The 20,652-nt window shown below is 36.0% G+C and overlaps 1 long non-coding RNA gene across 1 annotated transcript; it reads right to left on the reverse strand.

Moving 5' to 3' along the window:
• Positions 1 to 73: 73 nt before the first annotated feature.
• On the reverse strand, positions 74 to 1,382 carry LOC141283073 (uncharacterized). The gene is made up of 3 exons (XR_012338068.1): positions 1,240 to 1,382; positions 316 to 462; positions 74 to 179 (listed from the first exon to the last, which is right to left on the reverse strand). It is a non-coding gene; the product is annotated as an uncharacterized lncRNA (long non-coding RNA).
• Between the last annotated feature and the right edge of the window lie 19,270 nt (positions 1,383 to 20,652).

Genomic DNA, 20,652 nt, shown 5'->3' on the forward strand with positions numbered 1-20,652 from the left:
AAACTGTCTAGTGCTTTAGTTGTCAATCATACCTGTGCATGGGTTACTGATGTTTATAGGGAGGTTTGGATCTGTTACATTATATCCACTCATACACGTGCAATTGTAACTCCCAGCAGTGTTGTTGCAGATTGAGTTTGGACCACAGACCTCAGGAATCTTAACACATTCATCCACATCTTCAAAAACAAACCAAATAAATACAGTAAATATTTAAAAATATAAAAATTTGCATCAACCTAAAGAAAATAAGTTCTTAAGTAATGTTTACAATACAGCATATGCGCATATTATGAAACTTTATTAAAAACATACCAATGCATGGGTTACTGTTACTGATATTTTGAGATACATCAGTGATGTTATATCCTTCCCAACAAGAGCACGAGTAACTCTCATTGTAATTGTGACAGTAAGCTTTCGGCCCACACACTGATGATGGGTCAAGACATTCATAAATATCTGAAAGAAAATAAGAATTGGTTAAGTTAAATCCAATCCATGTTCAGTGAAAATGATTTGATGATGCAGTAATAAACTAGTTGGAATACCTTATAGTATTTATTTTTCAACTAACTAATTACATTTTTTTGATAATTTAACATTTAAATAAGTGAGCAAGACACAAGTATCAAGATTAACAAGTGGGTCAAAATCATTATAGTATCCGTAAAAAGCCCTATCTGCACACCCCTAGTTACAGTTTACAGAAATTTCAGGCTGTATAAACAATTTCAGCAACAACAACAAACAAACAAACAAACAAACAAACAAACTGCTTTGTGGACTAAATGCAACTTTCATTAGACTTCCACAGAGAATCAATGGCAACAGTCCCTTTACAGTAGTTTTTTTCTTATAAGGGAAATAAATGACAAGTAAATTACCTTTGTTCATATATCATATCTAAAACGTATAAACTACAACACAAAGCTAAATTTACTGTGTAAAATTAATGTATACAATGTTAGCTGATCCTTGAATTCTTCCCTGGCTGCCAAACTTCTCCGCTCAGGTTTCATTCATGCTCGTCGTCTCCCCTCATCTTTAGCAAACCAAAACATTTTATTTTCGCCAAGGTATTTGTTTCAGGAATCTTTGTTATCAGAAAAGACTGATAAATAAATGCAAGACCAGAAGTTCATTTTGGTTCAGGCACGCAACCGCAACAAAGTGCTTGCATCCAATGAAACCATCTATAAAATATAAACTGTTCAGCATGTCAGGTGGCAGTCATACCTCTGCATGGGTTACCGGTGTTTATAGGGAGATTCGGGTCTGTTACATTATATCCACTCATACACGAGCAATTGTAACTGCCAGCAGTGTTGTTACAGATTGAGTTTGGACCACAGACCTCAGGTATCTCATCACATTCATTCACATCTTTACAAACAAAGGAAGAAAGAAAAAAACAAACAATTACAATTATGCAACAACCTAAATTTTTTTTCATAAAATAACACCTAAAATGATGAAACTATCAAAATAGCTCATCTTGTTATTAAACTGACCAAATCTGAATGAATAATTAAATAATGCAATGCAATTTGCTTCACACAAAAATGTTTCTAAAAAATGTCTGAAGAAAAGCAAATGAAAATGTGCCTCCTTTTCGCATAAATACCAAATTACAATTAAACGCATTGATCTGCATATCTGGAATCAGAAGAATCTGAGGTCTCTTTGGGCCATTTACATCCCGGGGTTGCTCAATACAACGGCAGACGCGCTCTCACGAGCAGCACCCCCAGCGAGTGGCGACTCCACCACTAGTCGGTTCAGCTGATTTGGAAATGTTTTGGCAGAGCCCAGATAGATCTGTTTCCTTCCACATAGACAACTCATTGTCGCCTGTTTTATTCATTAACCATGGGAACACTCGGTGTGGATGTACTGGCCGCATGGGTCTGTTCAAATATGCGTTTCCCCCAGTGAGTCTTTTTGCAAAGTCAGGGAGGAAGAGGAGAGAATTCTACTGGTTGCGCCGTATTGGACAATCAGAAAATGGCTCCTAGAACTCATGCTCCTCGCGACAGCACTGTCTGGCGGATTCCCCTGAGAAAGGACCTTTATTCTCAAGGAGGGTGCAAGTGTTAAGTGATTTACCACAAAATTCAACCTGTTCGTCGACTGGTGTTCTTCTCAACGAGAAGACCCACGAGAATGCCCGATCAGCATCGTGCTATCATATCTCCAGCATCGTTTGGAGAGGAGGCTGTCACCCTCCACTATTAAAGTGGACATTGCTGTGATATCCACACACCATGCCTGATAAACAATAGGTCAGTGGGTCAGCATGATCTGGTCATTAGGTTTTTAAGAGGTGCACGGAGACAAAGGCCCTGTCCCAAATGACGCACTTCATGTGAACTTTCAGTCTCATGGCCTTAAATTGCACATACTCGCTTAGTCTACGAGTCCGTAGGGTTTCCCATCTATCATTTTTAAGCTTTGAAGTGTGCTCATCAGCACCCCCTTTGCCCCCCTGATGCGGTCTTCGGCAAAGCCCGCACTGGAGCAGGCTTTACGTACCTTACCAACCCAGAAGTCCCTGCGAAAGAGCAATCAGACCAATCAGACGACGAAAGGGAGGAGTTCACACTGACGGGCAACTTCTCTTCCTATTTCCGGCGTGACACTCGAGTCTGTCCCAAAATACGACTCTGGCGCACCCACGTGGACTCGCATCAAGGGTCCCTAAAGTCTGCACTACATGATGTCATCAAAGTGTGGACTCTGAGGAGGACGACAAGTCCAGAGTTTGCCATTTGGGACAGGGCCTAAATCCTCCACGCCCTCCCTGTATTCATCATTGGGACCTGTCCGTGGTGCTGAAATCCATCCATGGCATTCCCTTTAGATTTGAGAGCTCATTATACTAGACGTGTGACATCATCTTGAGCATTAGCTTGTGGTTGCTCACTAGATTCTATAGTGTTCGCGCTGAGCCGGTTTCCTCTTGGGTTCTCTCCTCAAACCAGTGAGAACCCCCTTGTGTGCTGGCTTGCAGCTCCGTTTTGGTGCTACATGATTGCACTATTATGCAACACTAAAGGGTCAAACCATAAAAAAGGTTTTGATTTTCTTCCACCGCCTCGATAGCCGATGTTGTGGAGTATTGGCTGTGAGCCTCTCATTAGTTGCATTCTCTGAAAACCTGTATTAGGCTAGGCGTCCGGATTGCGTCCTCATTAGGGGTTCCTATGTGAGTATTTTCCGTGGAGCTAATCTACCACTTTTCCCTTAGCAAAGTCCGCTCTGCCTCTCTCTCTCTCTCTAGTATATGATATTATTTAGAGAGTTCTCATGTCCAAAGACCTATTGAGTACTTCAAATGCCACCCAAGTGGTGTAACTCCTTAACTCTTTTGCCGCAATTGACTAGATATCTCGTCAATCAAGAGAAAACACTTCCCTGCCAATGACAAGTATTTCTGCCTTTCCGCAATACCACTATTATCCACCAGGTGGTGCCCTTCCGCAACTTTTTAAACCCGGAAGTATTGCCCTATGGCAAGCGGCTGCATGTCCGTGTATGTTTTAAAGATCGCTGTGAATGGGATCTCTATGAAAAGTCTGTCACAAAAATGGAATTATCTCTGCTTTTTGCTCAAAATGTGGTGTTTTTGCAGAAACCTACCCATATTCAAAAGCTGATTACAAAAGAACTACTGAAGGTAGGATGAAACGGTTTTTTTTTTTTTTTTTAAAGCAGAGGGTCTGTTATTTCATTTGGTATATTGTATGTTTATATATTTAAAGAAGAACATTTTCTGGAAGGCATTAAACTTTTGTGAAAATCATGAAAAACGTTGGCGCTTGGCTGGCAACTTTTTAAAAAAATGCTGGTGGCGAAAAAGTTAAGGGGTGGCTTCCGCAAGCGTTCCTAGTTCCACCCAGGTAGGATTCGCTTGCCAGTTTGCCTAGTTCACTATCCTGGGTTGAGGAACAAATAATGACCGAGTAAGCCCAGGTTCTGCTTCTTTAAGATTAGAAGAAGGTTAACACAGGCACTGGAAGAGTCAGCTTCAGTGGTGCTTTGGTAGGGATCCCAATTCGTCGGTCACGATGTCCCATCAACACAGTTACCAGATACCAGCCGGGCACTGATGCTCAGCTCTCTCGGGAAAAATAGCTAGTTATAGACTAGTTATAGCTAATTATTAATTTTAATTTACATCTAAGACTTTTTCAGAAAATTTCCACACTGCAGTTTAGAAAAGATTCAGACAGTAATAAACTAACAAACTGTCCAGAGCTTCAGCTGATAATCATACCTGTGCATGGGTTACTGATGTTTATAGGGAGGTTCAGGTCTGTTACATTATATCCACTCATACACGAGCAATTGTAACTCCCAGCAGTGTTGTTGCAGATTGAGTTTGGACCACAGATCTCTGGAATCTCATCACATTCATTCACATCTTCATAACAGAAATGACAAAAATGTTAGAAAAACTGTTTGCTTTTGTTATCTAAAATTCAGCAAACTAACACGAATCAAAAAGCAAGCATGTAGAAGTACAATCTTGTACTAAAAAGTAAACATAAAAGAATATATTTTTTTAATTATGCTAAACCTAGAACTGACAGTAAAAATTGTCTAGAACTTTAGGTGATAATCATACCTCTGCATGGGTTACTGATTTTTATAGGGAGGTTCAGGTCTGTTACATTATATCCACTCATACACGAGCAATTGTAACTCCCAGCAGTGTTGTTGCAGATTGAGTTTGGACCACAGATCTCAGGTATCTCATCACATTCATTCACATCTTCAAAACAGAAAGGACAAAGATGTTAAAAAGATGTTTGCTTTTCTTATCTAAAATTCAGCAAACTAACACGGATAAAAAAGCATGCATGCAGAAGTACAAAAAAAAATACATCTTGTACTAAAAAGTAAACATAAAAGAATTATTATTTTTTTAATTATGCTAAACCTAGAACTGAGAGTAAAAATTCTCCAACACTTCAGCTGTCACTCATACCTGTGCATGGGTTACTGATGTTTATAGGGAGGTTCAGGTCTGTTACATTATATCCACTCATACATGAGCAATTGTAACTCCCAGCAGTGTTGTTGCAGATTGAGTTTGGACCACAGACCTCAGGTATCTTAGCACATTCATTTACATCTTTATTACATAAATACAAAAAAAAGAAAATAGTTTGTTGTTGGCTTCCACAAACATAGAGCACAAACATATTTTACAAAGACTTTAATGTATGCTTAAAATTATTTAAAATTAGATAAAAAACTTTATCAAGACACTTTGAACACTAAAAATGGCTCGGTTATTTTTAACCCATGCTGGGTAAATATTGGACAGAAGACATGCTTGGTTAAAAATTACCCAAATCTGCATTAAACATTACCCATTGTTAAGTTATTGTTATGCAACCATGGGTTATAATAACCCAGCGGTGTGTTCTGTCCAATATTTAAACAGCATGGGATAAAAATAACCTAGCCATATTTTAGAGTGAATGAGACACAAGAAATCTGAAAGAAAAAACTGTAATATTTTAAATGATTAATTTTGGTAAACCTTGGATTGACACAATAAACTGTGTAGAGCTTTAGCTGTCATACCTGTGCATGGGTTACTGATGTTTATAGGGAGGTTCAGGTCTGTTACATTATATCCACTCATACACGAGCAATTGTAACTCCCAGCAGTGTTGTTGCAGATTGAGTTTAGACCACAAATCTCAGGAATCTCATCACATTCATCCACATCTTCAAAAACAAACCAACAAAAAAAAAAGAATAAACATTTGAGTACAGTTATGTTTTGCAACAACCTAAAGACAGGAAGTTCTTTAATGATGTACATAAAACAACACCTGTGCATACTGTATAATGAAACCTTATCAAAAACATACCAGTGCATGGGTTACTGTTACTAATATTGTGAGATACATCAGTGATGTTATATCCTTCCCAACAAGAACATGTGTAACTTCCATTGTAATTGCGACAGTAAGCATTTGGCCCACAGATTGATGATGGGTCAAAACATTCATTAATATCTGAAAGAAAATAAGAATTGGTTGAGATAAATACAAATCCAATTTCAATGAAAATGATTTGATGATGCAGCAATAAACTAGTTGGAATACCTTGTGGTATTTATTTTACAACTTTGCTAATTTAAATTAAGATGAAAATTGTGATCTAATTTCATGTTTAAATAAGTGAGCAAGAGACAAATATGAGATTGACATGTAGGTCAAAATCATTATAGTATCCGCAAAAAAGCCCACCCATCAGTACATTCCTAGTTACAGTTTACTAAATTTTCAGGCAATACAAAAAACTGTTTAGCATGTCAGCTGTCAGTCATACTGTACCTTTGCATGGGTTACTGATGTTTATAGGGAGGTTCAGGTCTGTTACATTATATCCACTCATACACAAGCAATTGTAACTCCCAGCAGTGTTGATGCAGATTGAGTTTGGACCACAGACCTCAGGAATCTCATCACATTCATTCACATCTTTATTACAGAAATAAGAAAAATATTAGATAAATAGGTGCTGTTGGAATCTACATACAGCACACTAACACAATTCACAAAGACTTAAATGAATGTTTAAAATTATTTTAAGTGAGATTACAAACTTTATCAAGACACTTTGAACACTATAAAATGACTGGGAAATATTAGACAGAAGACATGCTGGGTTAAAAATTCCCCAATGTTGGATCGTTGTTAAGCAACCATGGGTTATAATAATCCAGCAATTGGGTTAAAACCACCCAGCATTGGATTTTAACCCAACGGTGTGTTCTGTCCAAAATTCAGCCCACCATGCGTTAAAAATAACCTAGCAATTTTTTAGAGTAACTGAAACACAAGAAATCTGAAAGAAAAAAAATATAAAAATTTTAAATGTTTAATATAGCTTAACCTTGGAATGGCAGTAATATACTGTCCAGCACTTCATCGGTCAATCATACCTGTGCATGTGTTACTGATGTTTATATGAAGGTTCGGGTCTGTTACATTATATCCACTCATACACAAGCAATTGTAACTCCCAGCAGTGTTGTTGCAGATTGAGTTTGGACCACAGATTTCAGGAATCTCATCACATTCATTCACATCTTTAAAACAAAGGAAGAAAAAAAAATAACAACAGACAATTTACAATTATGCAACAACCTACACATGACAAGTTTTAACATGATTTTAATAAAATAACCGTAAATTATGAAACTTTATCAATATAGTTGTTATTAAACTGACTGTATCAGAATGGATAATCGAATAATGCAATGCCATTTGCTTCACTCAAATAAAAAAATGTCTGAAGAAAAGCAAATAAAAAATGTGCCTTCTTTTCGCATAAATAACTAATTACAATTAAACGCATTGATCTGCATTTCCTTAAGGTCCCCCTGTAGTGAAAATCTAGTTTTTATTTTTGTTTATATATTTATGTGGCATATGTAATCTGCTTTAAGACAAACCAAATGGAAATTCATCATTCAACACCACTGCTGAGTATTTTCTTAAAAAAACTGGAGTTTTCCAAAGACAGACTCAAAATCGTGGTTAAAAATTGCCTTGGTTTTCTATGTCACAAACATGTAACCAATCACATCAACAGTTAAATGAGTGGGTCGGAAGTTTGAGCGATAGATATTATATGTAATGCCGCATCGACTCAAAAGACGCAGAAACAACCGCATCACTGCTCCTCTACTTCTGTGACACCCCTAGTTACAATTTATTACATCCCTAGTTACAATTTACTGAATTTTCAGGCAATACAAAATACTAACTGTTAAGCATGTCAGCTGATAATCATACCTGTGCATGGGTTACTGATGTTTATAGGGAGGTTCAGGTCTGTTACATTATATCCACTCATACATGAGCAATTGTAACTCCCAGCAGTGTTGTTGCAGATTGAGTTTGGACCACAGACCTCAGGAATCTCATCACATTCATTCACATCTTTATTACAGAAATAAGAAAATAGTTTGCTGTTGCCATCTACATACAGCACACTAATACAATTCACAAAGACTTTAAATGTATGTTTAAAATTATTTTAAATGAAGTTAAAAACGTTATCAAGACACTTTGAACACTATAACATGTTTAGGATATTTTTAACCCATTCTGGCAAATATTAGATAGAAGACATGCTGAGTTAAAAATACCCAATGTTGAGTTGTTGTTATGCAACCATGGGTTAAAATAACCCGGCAGTTGGGTTAAAATAACCCGGCAGTTTGGTTAAAACAACCCAACATTGGGTCAATTTTAACTCAGTGGTGTGTTCTGTCCAATATTTACACAGCATGGGTTAAAAATAACCTTGCCTTTTTTTAGAGTGAATGAGACACAAGAAATCTGAAAGAAAAAAATATATATATTCAAATGTTTAATTTTGCTAAACCTAGGATTGACAATAATAAACTGTGTGGAGCTTTAGCTGTCAATCATACCTGTGCATGGGTTACTGATGTTTATATTGAGGTTCAGGTCTGTTACATTATATCCACTCATACACGAGCAATTGTAACTCCCAGCAGTGTTGTTGCAGATTGAGTTTAGACCACAAATCTCAGGAATCTCAACACATTCATTCACATCTTCAAAAACAAAGTAGAAAGAAAGAGTGAAAAATTTAGGATATGTAAGGAATAATTGACGACGGGCCATTGAATTATAAGAAAATAATGCACACCCAATGTGCAATGCGGCACGACGCAAAGCGGGTGTGCATTATTTTCTTATAATTCAAAGGACCAAAGTCAATTATTCCTCTTATATCACGATTACCACAAACATTGCTCTGGTGCCTATTTTTAAGACACTTTACAAGTTAGGTGTGCGGTTATCAGAAATTAATGCATACCCACGGAACATTTCTCAGCCAATCAGAATGCAGCATTCAACAGACCCGTGGTATAATAAACAATAATGCAACAAGCTAAACAAGACACATTTTTAAATGTTTCCACAAAACAAAGCCTGAAATCATGAAACCCTATCAAAAAACATACCAGTGCATGGGTTAGTTTTACTGATATTTTGAGATACATTAGTGATGTTATATCCTTCCCAACAAGAGCAAGAGTCACTTCCATTGTAATTGTAACAGTAAGCGTTCGGCCCACACACTGATAATGGGTCAAGACATTCATTAATATCTAAAACAAAATGAAAAAATTGGAAAATGTATAGGTTAATGTTTACAAATCATTCAGGCAGTACAAAAATATTTAAAGCTTCAGCTGTCAGTCATACTGTACCTCTGCATGGGTTACTGATGCTTAAAGGAAGGTTTGGGTCTGTGACATTATATCCACTCATACACGAGCAATTGTAACTCCCATCAGTGTTGTTGCAGATTGAGTTTGGACCACAGACCTCAGGAATCTCAACACATTCATTCACATCTTTATTTTAGAAATAAAAAGAATATCAGACAAAACTTTGTGTTTGGCATCTAAAAAATATACAGCGCACTAACATAGTTTAGTAAATCTTCTATAAGCATGCCTTGGATAAAGAGGTTACTGATGTGTATCTTGGTGCAAATCAATGGCACTGGCATATTTAACATCTTTCAGTGCAAGTTATATTCAGTTGTGACAGCTCAAATGTGTTTTAGTCTAGGACTAGTATTAAGCCTTGTCTGTGAAACCGGGGGAACATGTTTAATTTTTCTAAACCTTGGAAGGACAGTAATAAACTGTCCAGCACTTCAGCTGTCAGTCATACCTGTGCATGGGTTACTGATGTTTATAGGGAGATTCAGGTCTGTTACATTATATCCACTCATACACGAGCAATTGTAACTCCCAGCAGTGTTGTTGCAGATTGAGTTTGGACCACAGACCTCAGGAATCTCAACACATTCATTCACATCTTTAAAAGCAGAGTAGAAAAAAGAGTGAAAATTTAATGACATTTAACAATAATGCCAAACGCTAAACATCACAGGTTTGTGAATGATTTACACAAAACAAAGCCTGATCATAAATCCCTATTAAAAAAACATACCAATGCATGGATTACTGTTACTAATATTCTGAGATACATCAGTGATGTTATATCCTTCCCAACAAGAACATGTGTAACTTCCATTGTAATTGTGACAGTAAGCGTTCGGCCCACACACTGATGATGGGTCAAGACATTCATAAATATCTGAAAAAAAAATGTATAGGTTAATGTTTACAAATCATTCAGACAGTACAAAAAATATCCGAGGCTTCAGCTGTCAGTCATACTGTACCTCTGCATGGGTTACTGATGTTTATAGGGAGGTTCAGGTCTGTTACATTATATCCACTCATACACCAGCAATTGTAACTCCCAGCAGTGTTGTTGCAGATTGAGTTTGGACCACAGATCTCAGGTATCTCATCACATTCATTCACATCTTTACAAACAAAACAAAAAACAGTAAATATTTCCACATTAAAAATAAATTATGCAATATTGTAGAGACGACAACTTCATTAGTGATATAAAAAAATACATATAACTATTCAAAAACATACCAGTGCATGGGTTACTGTCACTTAAACTTTGATTTCCATTAATGATGTTATATCCTTCCCAACAAGAGCACGAGTAACTCCCATTGTAATTGTGACAGTAAGCGTTTGGCCCACACACTGATGACGGGTCAAGACATTCATCAATATCTGAAACAAAATATAAAAAAATGGAAAATGTATAAGTTAATGTTTACAAATTATTCAGGCAGTTCAAAGAATATCCAAAGCTTCAGCTGTCAGTCATACTGTACCTTTGCATGGGTTACTGATGTTTATTCGGAGATTCGGGTCTGTTACATTATATCCACTCATACACGAGCAATTGTAACTCCCAGCAGTGTTGTTGCAGATTGAGTTTGGACCACAGACCTCAGGAATCTCATCACATTCATTCACATCTTTATTACAGAAATAAGAGAAATATTAGATAAATAGTTTGCTGGTGGAATCAAAAAAATAAACATCAGACTAACACAATTCACAAATACTTTTATGTATGCTCAAAATGATTTTTAATGAGATCAAAAACTTTTTCAAGACACTTTAAATGAGAAAAAAAATCTGAAAGAAAAAACTATAAAAACTTAAAATGTTTAATTTTGCAAAACCTTAGAGTGACAGTAGCATAAAGTCAGAGCTTTAGCTGTCAATCACACAAACCACACAAATACACCTGAAAAAATATTAGATAAATGGTTTTCGTTTGGTGCCTACAGAATAAACAGCCCACTAACTTAATTCATTAACATTTTACTGTATGCATAAAATTATTTTACCAAATCTATACCAAGTAGACATTTTAAGGGCAAGATTTACTAAAAATGTTTTGCTTTAAATACCGACTGTCGGGATTTACTAAAGGCGCGCAGTGAATAATTAGCGCTGAAAATGTGTGGTCTAGTTTTTTTTGAGACTGACCTTATTGCATATGTATTTCATTTTCAGATGCAAAATTTATGGGAGTTGAATATTTAATTGATTCACGCAACGCAATTTACTAATGTTTGCGAGTGTGTTATGACTGGTATTTGAGACAATATTTAATGGGATGTCCGTGGTGCTGAACTCAAGCGCATCAGGCGTTAGTAGATCACCCGCAACTTATTAGCTCAGTTTTTTTGCGACCCTGAACTAATTTACGCTTCTCCTAGTAGATTGCGTTGGTCATTATGAAAATCAGCTAATTTGCGCCTTTTCAATAAATAACCCGCAGATATTCCACTCCCATCTGCGCTTTTTTGGAATTGCGCTCTTGTGCTAATATTCCCTGTTTAGTAAATCTGGCCCTAAATGTAACAAAATAAATCTGGAAGAATAACTAAACATTTACAGATATTTTTAATTTTGCTAAAACCTAGCCATGAGAGTAACAAATTGCCCAACACTTCAGCTGTCAATCATACCTGTGCATGGGTTACTGATGTTTATAGGGAGGTTCAGGTCTGTTACATTATATCCACTCATACACGAGCAATTGTAACTCCCAGCAGTGTTGTTGCAGATTGAGTTTGGACCACAGACCTCAGATATCTCATCACATTCATTCACATCTTTATTACATAAATATAAAAAAATAGATAAATAGTTTATTGTTGGCTTCTACAAACATACAGCACAAACATATTTAACAAAGACTTTAATGTATAATTAAAACTATTTAAAATTAGATCTTTATCAAGACACTTTGAACACTAAAAATGGCTGGGTTATTTTTAACCCATGCTGGGTAAATATTGGACAGAAGACATGCTTGGTTAAAAATGACCCAAATCTGCTTTAAACATTACCCATTGTTGAGTTATTGTTATGCAACCATGGGTTATAATAACCCAGCTGTGTGTTCTGTCCAATATTTAACCTAGCTATTTTTAGAGTGAATGAGACACAAGAAATCTGAAAGAAAAAACTGTAAATATTTTAAATGATTAATTTTGGTAAACCTTGGATTGACAATAATAAACTGTGTAGAGCTTTAGCTGTCATACCTGTGCATGGGTTACTGATGTTTATAGGGAGGTTCAGGTCTGTTACATTATATCCACTCATACAGGAGCAATTGTAACTCCCATCAGTGTTGTTGCAGATTGAGTTTGGACCACAGACCTCAGGAATCTCAACACATTCATCCACATCTTCAAAAACAAACCAACAAAAAAAAAAGAATAAACATTTGAGTACAGTTATATTTTGCAACAACCAAAAGACAGGAAGTTCTTTAATGATGTACATAAAACAACACCTGTGCATACTGTATAATGAAACCTTATTAAAAACATACCAGTGCATGGGTTACTAATGTTTATAGGGAGGTTTGGGTCTGTTACATTATATCCACTCATACACGAGCAATTGTAACTCCCAGCAGTGTTGTTGCAGATTGAGTTTAGACCACAGACCTCAGGAATCTCATCACATTCATTCACATCTTTAAAAACAAAATAAAAATCAGTAAATATTTACACATTATAATGATGCAAAATTGTAAAGATGACTTCTGTAGTGATTTTCAAAAATACTTATAACTATTCCAAAACATACCAATGCATGGGTTACTGTCACTAATATTTTGAGATACATCAGTGATGTTATATCCTTCCCAACAAGAGCACGAGTAACTTGCATTGTAATTGTGACAGTAAGTGTTCGGCCCACACACTGATGATGGGTCAAGACATTCATTAATATCTGAAACAAAATAAAAAAATTGTAAAATTTTGCACAATGCAAAGCTTATCACAACATGTATTTAGCCCATTTTCTATGTGGTACGTCATGTCAAAATGTGTGTTTGGCAAATCATATTAACCATGTGTATCATGTGTCTTGTCAAAATAAGTGCTTGCTGCAAACGGGTTTAAAGGGTTTATGATAAAAGTGACGCTCACGTTTGCCAGATACTTGCTTAATCTCATGTGTAATCAGAGTTGGGTGTAAAGTTAGTGTCTTGCGTGAACGTGAGCGTCTCTTTTATCATAAACCCTTACGATGCGTGTGCAGCGCATGATGCACATAATTCACATGACACAACAAACACATTTTTGAAATGACGAGCAACACACATTACACCCCGAACACATGTTTTTAATTTGTCCCCTTGGAAGAGAAGTCACCAGTCGCTATTGTTCAGCTGTCAATCATACCTGTGCATGGGTTACTGCTGTTTATAGGGAGGTTCAGGTCTGTTACATTATATCCACTCATACACGAGCAATTGTAACTCCCAGCAGTGTTGTTGCAGATTGAGTTTGGACCACAGATCTCAGGTATGTCATCACATTCATTTACATCTTTAAAACAAATGAAACAATAATAGATAAATGGTTTTCTTTTGGCGCATACAGAATATACAACACAATAGCATAATTCACAAACAGTTTCCTTTATGCATAAATGATTTTACCAAATCTATACCAAGTAGAAATTTTAAATGTGACAAAATAAATCTGAAAGTAAAACTTTTAAACTTTTACATAAATGTTTAATTTCGCTTAAACCTACTGTAGCCATGATAGTCACAAAATTATCCAACACTTCAGCTGTCAGTCATACCTGTGCATGGGTTACTGAAGCTTATAGGGAGGTTCAGGTCTGTTACTTTATATCCACTCATACACGAGCAATTGTAACTCCCAGCAGTGTTGTTGCAGATTGACTTTGGACCACAGATCTTAGGAATCTCAACACATTCATTCACATCTTTAAAAACAAAATAAAAATCAGTAAACATTTACACATTAAAATGATGCAAAATTGTAAAGATGACTTTAGTGATTTAAAAAAATACATATAACTATTCAAAAACATACCAGTGCATGGGTTACTGTCACTAGTATTTTGAGATGCATCAGTGATGTTATATCCTTCCCAACAAGAGCACGAGTAACTTCCATTGTAATTGTGACAGTAAGCGTTCGGCCCACACACTGATGATGGGTCAAGACATTCATTAATATCTGAAAAAAGAAAAAAAATTGAAAAATTTATAGGTTAATGTTTACAAATCATTATGGTAATACAAAAAATACACAAAGCTTCAACTGTCAGCCATACTGTACCTTTGCATGGGTTTGTGATGTTTATAGGGAGGTTCAGGTCTGTTACATTATATCCACTCATACACGAGCAATTGTAACTCCCATCAGTGTTGTTGCAGATTGAGTTTGGACCACAGACCTCAGGAATCTCAACACATTCATTTACATCTTTAAAACAAATGAAACAATAATAGATTAACGGTTTTCTTTTGGCGCATACAGAATATTTAACACAATAGCATAATTCACAAACAGTTTCCTTTATGCATAAATGATTTTACCAAATCTATACCAAGAAAACATTTTAAATGTGACAAAATAAATCTGGTAGTAAAACGTTTAAACATACATTACATAAATGTTTAATTTCCCTTAAACCTAGGAATGATAGTAACAAATTGTCCAGCATTTCAGCTGTCAATCATACCTGTGCAGGGGTTACTGATGTTTATAGGGAGGTTCAGGTCTGTTACATTATATCCACTCATACACGAGCAATTGTAACTCCCATCAGTGTTGATGCAGATTGAGTTTAGACCACAGACCGCAGGAATCTCATCACATTCATTCACATCTTTATTACATAAAAAAAATAAAAAAATAGATAAATAGGTGCTGTTGGCATCAACAAAATGTACAGCACACTAACACAATTCACAAACAGTTTTATATATACTTCAGTAAAAAATATTTTTAAAAAGATAAAAAACTATATCAAGAAGACACTTTGAACGGGAGAAAATTAATCTCAAAGATAAAACTATAAACACTTAAAATGTTTAATTTTGCAAAACCTAGAAGTGACAGTAACAAACTGTCCAGAGCTTTAGCTGTCAATCATACCTGTGCATGGGTTACTGATGTTTATAGGGAGGTTCAGGTCTGTTACATTATATCCACTCATACACCAGCAATTGTAACTCCCATCAGTGTTGTTGCAGATTGAGTTTGGACCACAGATCTCAGGAATCTCATCACATTCATTCACATCTTTAAAACAAATGAAACAATAATAGATAAATGGTTTTCTTTTTGGCGCATACAGAATATACAACACAATAGCATAATTCACAAACAGTTTCCTTTATGCATAAATTATTTTACCAAATCTATACCAAGAAAACATTTTAAATGTGGCAAAATAAAGCTGGTAGAAAACTTTTAAACTTTTACATAAATGTTTAATTTCGCTTAAACCTAGGAATGATATTAACAAACTGTCCAGCATTTCAGCTGTCAGTCATACCTGTGCATGGATTACTGATGTTTATAGGGAGGTTCAGGTCTGTTACATTATATCCACTCATACACCAGCAATTGTAACTCCCAGCAGTGTTGTTGCAGATTGAGCTTGGACCACAGATCTCAGGAATCTCATCACATTCATTCACATCTTTAAAAACAAAATAAAAATCAGTAAATATTTACACATTAAAATAATGCAAAATTGTAAAGATGACTTTAGTGATTTAAAAAAATACATATAACTATTCAAAAACATACCAGTGCATGGGTTACTGTCACTAATATTTTGAGATGCATCAGTGATGTTATATCCTTCCCAACAAGAGCACGAGTAACTTCCATTGTAATTGTCACAGTTAGCTTTCGGCCCACACACTGATGATGGGTCAAGACATTCATCAATATCTGAAAGGAATTTTTTTTTTTAAAAATGTATAGGTTAATGTTTACAAATTATTCAGGCATAAATGATTAGGCAAAATATATCCAAAGCTTTAGCTGCAGTGGCGGCCGGTGACTTATTTTCGAGGGCGCACGATGCAAAGCTCATCGCAAGATGTATTTAGCACATCATGTGTGTGGTTTGTCATGTCAAAATGAGTGTTCCGCGCATCATGTGAACCACATGCATCATGCGTCTTGTCAAAATAAGTGCCTGCTGCACACTTTAAGAAAAGTGATGCTCATTGCTCACATTTGCCAGATACTTGCTGTGTAATCATGTGCAATCAGAGTTGGGTGTAAAGTTAGTGTCTTACGTGAACGTGAGCTTCTCTTTTATCATAAACCCTTACGATGCGTGTGCAGCGCATGATGCACATAATTCACATGACACAACAAATACATTTTTGAAATGACGAGCATCACACATGACACTCCGAACACATATTTTGAATTTGCGCTCGGAAGAAAAGTCACCAGCCGCCAATGTTCACCTGTCAATCATACCTGTGCATGGGTTACTGATGTTTATAGGGAGGTTCAGGTCTGTTACATTATATCCACTCATACATGAGCAATTGTAACTCCCATCAGTGTTGTTGCAGATTGAGTTTGGACCACAGACCTCAGGAATCTCATCACATTCATTCACATCTTTAAAACAAATGAAACAATAATAGATAAATGGTTTTCTTTTGGCGCATACAGGATATACAACACAATAGCATAATTCACAAACAGTTTCCTTTATGCATAAATTATTTTCCAAATCTATACCAAGTAAACATTTTAAATGTGACCAAATAAATCTGGTAGTAAAACTTTGAAACATTTACATAAATGTTTAATTTCCCTTAAACCTAGGAATGATAGTAACAAACTGTCCAGAGCTTTAGCTGTCAATCATACCTATGCATGAGTTACTGATGTTTGTAGGGAGGTTCAGGTCTGTTACATTATATCCACTCATACACGAGCAATTGTAACTCCCAGCAGTGTTGTTGCAGATTGAGTTTGGACCACAGATCTCAGGAATCTCATCACATTCATTCACATCTTTAAAAACAAATAAAAAAACACTGTAAATATTTGAACACATTAAATTATACAACAAAGTTAAGGTGACCACTTTAGTCATTTTCAAAATGCAACATCTGTACATATCATGAAACCTTATCAGAAACATACCAGTGCATGGGTTACTTTTACTGATATTTAGAGATACATCAGTGATGTTATATCCTTCCAAACAAGAGCACGAGTAACTCCCATTGTAATTGTAACAGTAAGCGTTCGGGCCACAGACTGATGATGGGTCAAGACATTCATTAATATCTGAAAGAAAAATAATAATTGGAAAGGTAAACGTTTACCATGAACTGAATTTTTAAGCAGTACAATAAAAATCTCTATAAGCCGTTGTGCCAGCTGGACATACACCCAGTCCAGCACTAGTCTGGATGTTTTGTAAAATGAACTGTAAGTTCTACATGTAATTAAAAGAAAAGGGGTTGGGTGAAGTCATGGAGACAGCGGGAACAGGGTTCCCTTTGCATCAACTTCACTTTGTACTGCGCCATGACTGCTTCCATCTTCCATCATCTCGCTTTCTGAAAGGATATTGTTTTGTTTCACGTGATAATCTCAAGAACGTGCGTGCGTTTGTCCTCACGGTTTTCCACACACATCAGGATTTCTGATTGTAAATATTAAACATGTTTTATATTTACGATTCGCGATTGGGGCGGCTCTGACCCCAATCAAGTTCGGACACTCTTTACACACCTCACACCAAGGGAAAATCTGATAAGATAATCTGTAGAACCTTCAAGATAATCAGGACATAGGGGGGAGATCGGCCAAAAATCAGCCCGATTATTTTTTGGTGTGAACTCAGCATAAGCAGTTAAATTAATCGGCAAATTATTCACATTTTGTAAATGGAAAATTAGAGTGGTGTTTCTGTGTGATTGTATGGGTCTAAACAATGAAACATGCATCTGGAGGAGGAGCGTACTGGCAAAAGGTGTGAGAAGATGGACAGGTCACATTTGTCATCGAGGGAGTAAACGCAAAATTTCTAATTTCATTGGATGTATTTAAGCCCAGTGTAGAACTTTGCCCTACTTGGTTACATCCAGCCCTAGAGCTTCAGCTGTCAATCATACCTGTGCATGGATTACTGATGTTTATAGGGAGGTTCAGGTCTGTTACATTATATCCACTCATACACGAGCAATTGTAACTCCCAGCAGTGTTGTTGCAGATTGAGTTTGGACCACAGACCTCAGGAATCTCATCACATTCATTCACATCTTAAAAAACAAATGAAAAATGGTTTTCTTTTGGTGCCTTCAGAATATACAGCATACTAACATAATTCACAAACAGTTTCCTGTATGCATGAAATTATTTTACCAAATATATACCAAGACATTTTGAATGTGACAAAATAAATCTGGAAGAAAAACTATTAAACATTTACATAAATGTTTAATTTTGCTAAAACCTAGGAATGATAGTAACAAATTGTCCAGCACTTCATCTGTCAGCTCATACCTATGCATGGGTTACTGATGTTTATAGGGAGGTTCAGGTCTGTTACATTATATCCACTCATACACGAGCAATTGTAACTCCCAGCAGTGTTGTTGCAGATTGAGTTTGGACCACAGATCTCAGGAATCTCATCACATTCATTCACATCTTCAAAAAAAAAACAGTAAATATTTACACATTAAAATTATGCAATATTGTAAAGATGACAACTTAGTGATTTTCAAAAATACTTATAATTATCAAAAAACATACCAATACATGGATTACTGTTACTAATATTTTGAGATACATCAGTGATGTTATATCCTTCCCAACAAGAGCACGAGTAACTTCCATTGTAATTGTGACAGTAAGCGTTCGGCCCACACACTGGTGATGGGTCAAGACATTCATAAATATCTGAAAGAAAATAAAAAATTGAAAAATGTATAGGTTAATGTTTACAAATCATTCAGGTAGTACAAAAAATATGCAAAGCTTCAACTGTCAGCCATACTGTACCTTTGCATGGGTTACTGATGTTTATAGGGAGGTTCAGGTCTGTTACATTATATCCACTCATACACGAGCAATTGTAACTCCCAGCAGTGTTGTTGCAGATTGAGTTTGGACCACAGACCTCAGGTATCTCTTCACATTCATTCACATCTTTAGGCCGGCAAACATTCAATAAGAAATTTGCAATTGAGTGAAAAATAAAGTACAAAAAAAATAAAATTAGGTGATGATAATACAGTATTTACCTTTGCATGAGTTGTTTTGGCTCACAGGAATGTTTTTATACAAGGGAGCAAATCCACTCCAGCATGAACAAATGTAACTCCCAATGGTGTTAATACAATCTGAGTTTTGACCACACACTGACTGTGCATCTTCACATTCATTTATGTCTGCCAAGGAGTAAGAAGATTACATAAAGATAAAACAACTGCGGCAGATTTGTGATTAACCGATGCCCAGACGGGGTAACTATTGAGTAGCATAACTTCTTAGCTTATTTTGGCAAAACAAAAGTAAATATAGTGAACAGTTGAAGGTAATGTATAACAATCACACACAAACATAGTCTAAAAACTGTATCCACTGATAGGACAGCACATCTGTGTTATAATAGATATCTCACCTCTCTGGCAAAGTTGACCCTCTGAAGGGAGACCTTGAATACATCCACAAGTTCCTCCCACAATCCCATCACACACCTGATAGACCTCACAGGTGTCATTGGACCAGACATGATGATCCACACACTTACACTCATATTCTGTGCCATTTAATCCACACACTGTAATACAACAATATGATATGACATTACAGTTAAACATTTGCATTGACTGGTCATTGATCAAATGTGTGTATCATTTGAATTCTGTTGATGCATTTAACATTTACTCCAATTTTGCTCTGTATGATGAGACCTAGTCTCTAAGATTATGGTCCTTGGAACGTTAAAGATGAAGAATAATTACAATTACAAGTGTCTCTATATTTTAGTGTGTTTCAAAAAATATTTCCAGCCATTCTTTTTAAATAAAGGTTAATATTTTCACCCACCATCATATGACAAAAACATTTGGCTCTTTAAGCCCAAGTACACACAATTTCTGTCATCAGATAAGTGTGTGTGCACATTGTACGCGTTGGTTGCACATGGCCCTACAGGAGCCCACATGTAGCCCACAAGATGCATTGCATTTTGTCACAATGCGTTTAACATCTGAGTACACGTTATTTAAAAAAAAAAAAAACGATATGTTTTAAGGCTGTGTGTTCGACTGTGCGCGTATGTTTGCATACACGTAAAAAAAGACTATACTTCAGGCTCTTACCAGTAGTCAT

This window comes from Paramisgurnus dabryanus, chromosome 12 (genome assembly GCF_030506205.2).
Source record: "Paramisgurnus dabryanus chromosome 12, PD_genome_1.1, whole genome shotgun sequence".
Lineage (NCBI taxonomy): Eukaryota > Metazoa > Chordata > Actinopteri > Cypriniformes > Cobitidae > Paramisgurnus > Paramisgurnus dabryanus.